Source organism: Silene latifolia, chromosome 10, assembly GCF_048544455.1.
Source record: "Silene latifolia isolate original U9 population chromosome 10, ASM4854445v1, whole genome shotgun sequence".
Lineage (NCBI taxonomy): Eukaryota > Viridiplantae > Streptophyta > Magnoliopsida > Caryophyllales > Caryophyllaceae > Silene > Silene latifolia.
Window position 1 is genome coordinate 22,784,215 of NC_133535.1, and position 9,659 is coordinate 22,793,873.

At 38.7% G+C, this 9,659-nt stretch overlaps 1 long non-coding RNA gene across 1 annotated transcript; it reads left to right on the top strand.

The window, feature by feature from the left end:
- The first annotated feature begins 5,828 nt into the window (after positions 1-5,828).
- LOC141608878 (uncharacterized) lies at positions 5,829-8,407 on the top strand. The gene is made up of 3 exons (XR_012527035.1): positions 5,829-5,891; positions 5,986-6,046; positions 8,327-8,407. It is a non-coding gene; the product is annotated as an uncharacterized LOC141608878 (long non-coding RNA).
- Positions 8,408-9,659: the final 1,252 nt, after the last annotated feature.

Genomic DNA, 9,659 nt, shown 5'->3' on the forward strand with positions numbered 1-9,659 from the left:
GGTTGTATGTACCTCTGGTTCTGTTTTTGGACTGATTTTAGGACAGGGTATAGGGTGGTGTGAAGGGTGGTTATGGGCAGCCATGAGTTGTGGCTGGTGCGTGATGACTGAGTGAGTTGTGGGCAGGTGCGTGGTGGCTGTTTGGGTGAGGGTACAAGACCATTTGGGCGCGGCTTGGTCTCTGTTTTGGGGATGTCGTGAGGGATGTTGGCTGTGGACATGGTTTAAATGGGTTGGTTAGTTGTTTAAGGACTGGTCAAGTATGGTTTCGGGTGGTTGTTTAGGCTGCCTTGAGGATGGATGTGTGAACTATTTACTGGTGAGTGTAGCCGTGGAGGAGTGTTGGTGAGGGTGGTAGTTAGTGGTTTGATTGGTGGCCATCTTAGGTGGTAACCGGGTTTGTATGGGGTCGGGCATAGTGGTTGGTTAAAGTCGGGTATGGTTGGGTAGGAAGGCCGTGTATTGTCTTTGCCAAATGATATATTCAAATCGTTTCATGACTTGTTTTGGGCGTAAGTTAGTTAATTGAATTATCCAATTTCCGTCTCATGCTTTATATAACGTAACTCGTTAATTATCAATCATTTACACCTTGAGTTAATTGGACTTCACATAATTATTTTGTGGGACTCATTTGATTTAGTTTGTTGGGCTCATTTGATTTCATAAATGGGCTAGCTAAATTTAGTAAGTTGGGCTAGTCATGGTTATAAATCGTTTCGGCGCTAAATTGGTTTAATTAAAATATAATTAATTAACCGTCTCACATGTTAAATAACGTAATTAGTTAGTATCGTTCATTTACTTAATTGTTCTGTTGGGCTGGGCATATGATTTATTTATTGGGCTTATCCTAGTCCATTCATTGGATTTCACATGATTTAATTATTGGGCTCATAAATGGGTCACTTGGACTTGGTCACATTTTATCCCGTATATTTCATATAACGTAATTTATTCATTATCATTTATTATATTTTATTTAACCGGCATGTTAAATTATAAAATGGAATATTCATTAATATAATACAAGTATGAGATATTTATTATAAGTACTTGTAAGAGTCATATTCTTGATAATGCCTTGTATTGTTCTGTTGTGAGAGTCTTGGTCCTATCGGATACTAGGGATGAGCTATAAGCCCTCTAGTTGCGATATGATTGTTGGGATTAATGTTCCCATATGTACTCATGGTGAGATGCAAGCCATGAGTATGAATGTGACATTAAGGATCCCGTATCATATGATGTTTGCATGATCATTCTTACTCCTATTGTGACTCAAGTGTGACATTTTACATTGTGTGACTACTTGACATTCCTTATTTATTTGCCCTTGGACATTGGGTCACGGTTAGGTGCCATTGTTTCCGAGTTGGGCTATTTTTCCTTCCGCCTCTTCGGACCGGGGGTCACGGTTAGGTGACAAGGTTCCGATTTGAGGTTACTCGACTTTCGGGCACGGTTAGGTGTACCATGTTTCGAGTCTTGGATACGATTTGGTATCGTTTGTCGAATCGGGTGTCGTCCATCCCGAGAGTCTGGCCAGGTTTAGACTAGGACCGTATTATGATCGTCGTCCTACCAAGAGGTTGGAGTCTAGATGGTTTGTCTTGTGAGTTCATACTAAGTATATGTTTTACACTTGTTGAGTCGTGTCCACATGAGTGGGTTGACTTGGTGATTCTATTCCCTTGATTGCATATTCATTCTCTTATACCATGCCTATTCTACTAAGAAAGTATTATGCCTGTTTCACCATGATTGTTCATTATATCTCCTTATTCCTTATTGTTCGTATATGTTGCATGCTTAATATGGATTAAGTGTTGTTTGTTATCTGCTTTTCGACATATTGTGGCTGGGAGAACCTTGAGTTACTCCCCACTGACTGTGGCGTTCATGTTTACATGAATGACAGGTTTTGAAGATGCTTACGTGGGGAAGACGTGTGGGCTAGCGAGAACTAAACCTTTGGACCTTAGTTTCTAATTTAGAAACCCTTAATTTGTTTATTCGTGGGATATCTTTTCCCCGCTTTCTAGACTTGAGTTGTAATAACCTAAAATCGTCTATTGTAGTTTTGTTTCATTTAGTTTTTGGCACCCGCGTTTTAATCTTTAACTAGTAATCTAAAAGTTTTTAAAATCTCAAAATTTCCGCTTTAATTTATTAGTTATATTTTCCGCTTTATCGCGGGGTGTCACAGTTGGTATCAGAGCATATGTTGCTCCCGACGCACACACGTGTACCCCAAATTTAAATTGAACTTGACCTGGAATAATGAATGAGAGATGGGTAGACTTAAGGACCTAAGGTGGTAGTCTGTAGTGTGTTTGCTCTTTGTTAGGTTCTAACCTGTTTGTTGATTGTCATTTAATAATTGTTGTGTCCTTGAATCAATGACCGTGAGCTTACCTATGTGAAGATCAAGATTTGGTGCCTATTGTCGAGCATTGAAGATTTGTTCAACTTTTGAAGAATGCTTCTTCTTCCTCGAAGTTTTTCCTCCATCTTTATGTACCTTGCCTTGCTCTTTACTTCTTAATGTTTGCTTCTTCTAAACTCTCTTTTCTTATTCCTTGGGAATTACCCTTGTACCCTCCTAACTTGTGCTTTATTCCTTTCTTGTCCTCCCTTAACGACTTTTTGATAGTACTCTTTCCTTTGTGGAGTGTTAACCATGGTTGGATAATTTGACTTTTGTGGAGTTTGTTTATGTTTGACCCTTAGCCCTGGTTTTGAGAGGTCGTGATGTTAGAAAGACTTAGGTAATGTGATGAGACACACTTAGTGATTCTTATACCTAGTTCCTTGACAAGTGAGTATAATTGATTGGTGGATTCTTTGTGTTAGGAATGAGTTGCCTATGTGATTAAAGTTATAGAACTTGGCTTTGTTGTTTAGGTTTGGGATTTGAAACCTTAGTAGGTTGAGCGTCGTTACCTTAGGAGTAAACAAGAGATAAGTTTAGGATATGAATTTGGAAGAAAACCCATTTTTAGATGTTAATGATCCCGTATAGATTGGTGATGTGATTTGATGTTAGTTGTTCCTTAAGAATTTCGTTGAGAAGTCTTCGTTAATTCATTCTTTGGTTTTTAAAACATTGAGGTTGTGTCGAGTGCTTGAGATAAAGAGATGCTTTTATACTTGAGTGGTAGATTTGCCTTAGGGAAATCCTAATATGTGATAAGATAGGTGGAAGAGGTATCTAACCGATTTATCAACCCTTAAGCGAGCGTTTATTTTACCTTGACTCTTGTTTTGGAATTTGGTCATTTTGTTATGATGGTACAATACCTTAATAAGTGTGACCTTGTTGGAGAGAACCTTAAGTCTTAGGAAGCGTATAGTTTAAGCCTTAAAATCCTCCTTCGTACCATTAATCGTTTTCCTTCCCTTTGTTCATACCTTGGTTGGATTTAATTCTTAAGTATAAAAGTTTACTCGTTATTTCCTTGTCTTTTCCTTGTCTTGAATACCCCCTAATTCTAATATCTCCTACTGGTGTTAACTATAGTTATCTTTATTATTTGACTCCTTTAATCTCACATCTCGTCATGTTCATGTATCCCTTTGAAATTTCCTATCATTTCCTGACCTGGTTATTACTCTTGTTTCCTTAGTGGAGTGATGGCGTTGTGGGCTACGTTGTAGAGTGAGTGAGATGCTCTTTGAGGTTTCTTGGTGAACCTTGATTTCGTCGAAATTGGATTAGTGGGACTTGAGTTAAGTTGATTAGGAAAAGTTGTGTGACAAACCTATTTACCCTTTGGTTGGTGGTCTTTATAATTTGGGGAATGTGACCAGTGTGATTGTATATTCGAGTGTGAATAAGATTTTATTTGGAATGTTAGGAAGTATAAGGAGCTTGGGATTATGATCTTTGATTAAGGATTCTACCATAGTGAGAACTCATAGTGGTCGATAGTTGATTATGAGTGTAACTCTTTTAGTAGTTTTGATCTGGATCTTAAGGAAGTCGTTTGTAGATGTTTGAGGGTTTGGAGTGATGAGATCACACTTATAGTGGAGTACCTTGTTTCAGGGAATAGCTTAGGATGAAGTAACATAAGAGTTTTGAGGAAATCCTTGGGAGTGATGTGGTTATGAGTTTTGTTGTTAGGTAGTTTTCGGAACCGTTTAGGATGGTGTTGTTGTTTGAGACTCGAGTACCCGGCGTTTCCTTGTTGCCTAATTTCTCTTTCTCCTTAATCATAAGTGTTGCCGTTCATACCTCTCCTTCTCGCTTCATCATGCTCCTTCTTTAAGTTTGGTACTCGTAACCTGTGGAGCTCTATGTTTGACATCCTTGTTGACCTTACTTCAATTCTTACCCCTATGAAATTCATCATAGCTCTTTTGTTAGTTAAGTTTGAATCCTTTTAGCATACTTGTATCTATGATATCTAAGTTACTTTTCTTTTGTCCAATTTCTAAACTTTCAAGCTACCAGTTTCGATTCGTTGTTAAAAGTTTATATTACTTTTGAAAAACCTTACCTATTTTAAGGATTTGAAAATGAAAATTTGATTTAATTCCATATTTGTCCCTTGAGCGTAGACTTCTTCAACATGATTTTAATTGCTGAACCCGAGATTTCTTTAAATTTTATCCAATTTCTGTTAACCTTGACCTATTTATGATTTCTTTGTCAAAGTATAATGTTATATTTCAGGAATTTGATTCCCTTTTGAGTTTTAAAAGTGAAATCTTCATTTCTATTATGGCTTTTGCAAAAGAAAATTTGAGTAGATTACCTTTTCTTTTGATTTTAACGTTGATCGGATGTTAGAACTCGTTATTGGAGACGTTTGATAACTAGTTCTACGCTTGTTGGCGATTGATTTTTGGTTTAAATCTGTCTTTGACTTGGAAAGTTAGCGTTCTTGTGTGCACGACAAGGGCAATTTCGTTCCATGAATGAGACTTATACTTTTGAAAACCCTTCGTTAATGTTTTTGAAAGCATTTTGATCTTTGATTTATACAAATGATTTGCCTTTTGACCTTATCTTTGATTTGGAATGTGATGTTCTTGAATACGTAACGAGAACACTTCCGTTCCTTTGATGAGAATCTGGTTCTGTCGGAAAATTTTATTTGAACCTTTTGAAAGAATTTTAATTCTTACGATAAGTAACCTTTTAAATGTTTTGGTTGCCGATTCCAAAGTTCCAGTTTTGTTTTATATAACCTTTCATTTCTACTTTCAAGTTTCGAGGACGAAACTTTTTAAAAGATGGGGTGATTGTAACACCCGCGAATTTCCTATTTGGACATTTAAAATTTATTAAACCGTTTGATTTATTTATTTCATATTTTTGAATTATTCAATTTAATAAATTTAATGTCAAGCAGGATTTTTATAAACGTATTATATAAAAGCTCATTTTTTATAAAAATACGTACGATTAAACTATATCTTAAAGGCATGATTTATATAATAATATATGTATACGTATTTTTGGTCGGATAATAATAATGACTGTAATAATAATAATCCCCGTCTTAAATTCCGTCTAACATTATACCGTCACATTTTATTTGAGAATTTTATCTAAACTTGGACCAACCGTATGTCGACAACACATACCCTTACCCACCCCACACTCTACTTTTATATCATTGTAGATATTTGTTATTATCATTATTAATATTAATATTATTATTATTATATAATGTTGTTGTTGTGATGCTGCGTCCCCACCCCCCCTCACTTTTCTTTTTCCTCTCTTCCTGCGTAAAACAAGAGCAGCAGCAACAGAGAACACAAACCCGTACCCACCATTTTCGCGAGCTCCATTTGCAGATCCCTCCCTTATTTCTTAACCAAATTCCATAATTCTTGCACCTTTAGCTTCCTCTCTTCTTCCTCCTCATTTCTAGGTAAGAAAGCTCATGTTTTGGCTTAGTTTCGAAATGGGCATCTTTTTACAAACTCGGTTTTGTGACCCTTGCTACTCGTTTTTCTTCCCTTTAGTTGAAGACTGAGGATAGGCTCGTGTTTTGGACGTTCTTACTCTGGAATTCGCGAGGATAAGGTAACGGTGATAGGTTACTCGATAATTAGTCGATAATTTGCCCCATAAATTCGTTTTTAACCCCCCCTTATATGTGAAAGTTGTGTTCTTTATGTTTACTTTCATGTGTATGGTTAATTGAGTGAGTTTGGCAAATATTTTACATGTTCTGAACGACTGTTTTCATGGCTCGGTTCGTTTAAGAGAATTCGACCTTTGTTTGTATGTCGGATATGCTCCATCTTGTTCGACTGTTGGCTGCCGTTCGAATAGTCGTGAACACGGTAGGGTGTAGTCTGTTTTGGGAACGGGTCAGTGCAACTCACGGACTGTTTTGGGACTGTCGAATGGGTGGTCATTGGGAGCTGTGTTTGGGCTCGGTTGTATGTACCTCTGGTTCTGTTTTTGGACTGATTTTAGGACAGGGTATAGGGTGGTGTGAAGGGTGGTTATGGGCAGCCATGAGTTGTGGCTGGTGCGTGATGACTGAGTGAGTTGTGGGCAGGTGCGTGGTGGCTGTTTGGGTGAGGGTACAAGACCATTTGGGCGCGGCTTGGTCTCTGTTTTGGGGATGTCGTGAGGGATGTTGGTTGTGGACATGGTTTAAATGGGTTGGTTAGTTGTTTAAGGACTTGTCAAGTATGGTTTCGGGTGGTTGTTTAGGCTGCCTTGAGGATGGATGTGTGAACTATTTACAGGCTGAGTGTAGCCGTGGAGGAGTGTTGGTGAGGGTGGTAGTTAGTGGTTTGATTGGTGGCCATCTTAGGTGGTAACCGGGTTTGTATGGGGTCGGGCATAGTGGTTGGTTAAAGTCGGGTATGGTTGGGTAGGAAGGCCGTGTATTGTGCTGCCAAATGATATATTCAAATCGTTTCATGACTTGTTTTGGGCGTAAGTTAGTTAATTGAATTATCCAATTTCCGTCTCATGCTTTATATAACGTAACTCGTTAATTATCAATCATTTACACCTTGAGTTAATTGGACTTCACATAATTATTTTGTGGGACTCATTTGATTTAGTTTGTTGGGCTCATTTAATTTCATAAATGGGCTAGCTAAATTTAGTAAGTTGGGCTAGTCATGGTTATAAATCGTTTTTTTTGACTAAATTGGTTTAATTAAAATATAATTAATTAACCGTCTCACATGTTAAATAACGTAATTAGTTAGTATCGTTCATTTACTTAATTGTTCTGTTGGGCTGGACATATGATTTATTTATTGGGCTTATCCTAGTCCATTCATTGGATTTCACATGATTTAATTATTGGGCTCATAAATGGGTCACTTGGACTTGGTCACATTTTATCCCGTATATTTCATATAACGTAATTTATTCATTATCATTTATTATATTTTATTTAACCGGCATGTTAAATTATAAAATGGAATATTCATTAATATAATACAAGTATGAGATATTTATTATAAGTACTTGTAAGAGTCATATTCTTGATAATGCCTTGTATTGTTCTGTTGTGAGAGTCTTGGTCCTATCGGATACTAGGGATGAGCTATAAGCCCTCTAGTTGCGATATGATTGTTGGGATTAATGTTCCCATATGTACTCATGGTGAGATGCAAGCCATGAGTATGAATGTGACATTAAGGGTCCCGTATCATATGATGTTTGCATGATCATTCTTACTCCTATTGTGACTCAAGTGTGACATTTTACATTGTGTGACTACTTGACATTCCTTATTTATTTGCCCTCGGACATTGGGTCACGGTTAGGTGCCATTGTTTCCGAGTTGGGCTATTTTTCCTTCCGCCTCTTCGGACCGGGGGTCACGGTTAGGTGACAAGGTTCCGATTTGAGGTTACTCGACTTTCGGGCACGGTTAGGTGTACCATGTTTCGAGTCTTGGATACGATTTGGTATCGTTTGTCGAATCGGGTGTCGTCCATCCCGAGAGTCCGCCGCCAGTTTAGACTAGGACCGTATTATGATCGTCGTCCTACCAAGAGGTTGGAGTCTAGATGGTTTGTCTTGTGAGTTCATACTAAGTATATGTTTTACACTTGTTGAGTCGTGTCCACATGAGTGGGTTGACTTGGTGATTCTATTCCCTTGATTGCATATTCATTCTCTTATACCATGCCTATTCTACTAAGAAAGTATTATGCCTGTTTCACCATGATTGTTCATTATATCTCCTTATTCCTTATTGTTCGTATATGTTGCATGCTTAATATGGATTAAGTGTTGTTTGTTATCTGCTTTTCGACATATTGTGGCTGGGAGAACCTTGAGTTACTCCCCATCGATGCGCGTTCATGTTTACATGAATGCCAGGTTTTGAAGATGCTTACGTGGGGAAGACGTGTGGGCTAGCGAGAACTAAACCCTTGGACCTTAGTTTCTAATTTAGAAACCCTTAATTTGTTTATTCGTGGGATATCTTTTCCCCGCTTTCTAGACTTGAGTTGTAATAACCTAAAATCGTCTATTGTAGTTTTGTTTCATTTAGTTTTTGGCACCCGCGTTTTAATCTTTAACTAGTAATCTAAAAGTTTTTAAAATCTCAAAATTTCCGCTTTAATTTATTAGTTATATTTTCCGCTTTATCGCGGGGTGTCACAATGAGACCCGTCCAATGGCGTCGCGCCGTTATGCTGGACACATGTCGAAAGTTCGGTCAACACTGTCACGTCATAAATCGAGCCAGCACTGAGCAACCATACACGGTCACCCTCGTCTTGTTGAGTCTGACCTTTGTCTCGTCCTTTGCGTTGTCTGCGTTCAATCTTTGAACCGTGTCAGATTGTGTTGTAATGTGAGCCGTTTTTCTGCCTCAGAGCCATGTTCGCGTCTTCAACTTCGTCTGTCAACCATAACAACAATGATAACAACAGCGATGTCACGACTGATCAACTAGCCAGCCTGCTTACCGCTCTTAAGGTCACCCTAGATCGCGTCGAGACCTGTATCGACGCCCTGGAGAATAAGGAAACTGGAGAACATAATACTCCGCCTCTGACTGAAACTGAGAAGAGGCTAAAGCTCTTGGAGGAACAGCTCCTAGCCCGGGGTAACAATATCCATCTTGAGAACAACCGAAGGTTCGAACCTGTTGGGGATCAATTACCCGACAACTTTACCCTAACTGATGTGCCTAAGTTCAAAGGAGTGGAGGACCCGCTCAATCATATCCGTGCCTTCAAAGACTACATGGCCATTAAAGGGGTCAAACAGGAACTTTTCACCCGGATTTTTCCGTCCTCTTTAGAACCAATCCCTCGCCAGTGGTACTACTCCCTTGATCCGAAAAACCTTACTACTTGGGATGAGGTCGCAGTTGAATTCGCCAAACAATACGCCGACAATGTTGAAATCCAAGCTAATACCCGTACTCTTGAGGTTCTAACCCAGAACGATAAGGAAGGGTTCACCAAGTTCTTAACCCGTTGGAGGAGGGTGAGTACTCAATTGGTCAGTAAACCGAGTGAATCAACTTTGGTGGAAAAGTTCGTCAACAATCTCCGGCCAGTGTATGCCAACTTACTGAGGTATCAAAATATCAAGACCTTCCAGGATATGCAAATTCTGGGGACGCACATTGAAGATGACCTCCGGAAGGGTGTCTTGGCCAAGACTACTGGTAGAGGCTACCAAGGATCCACCTCGA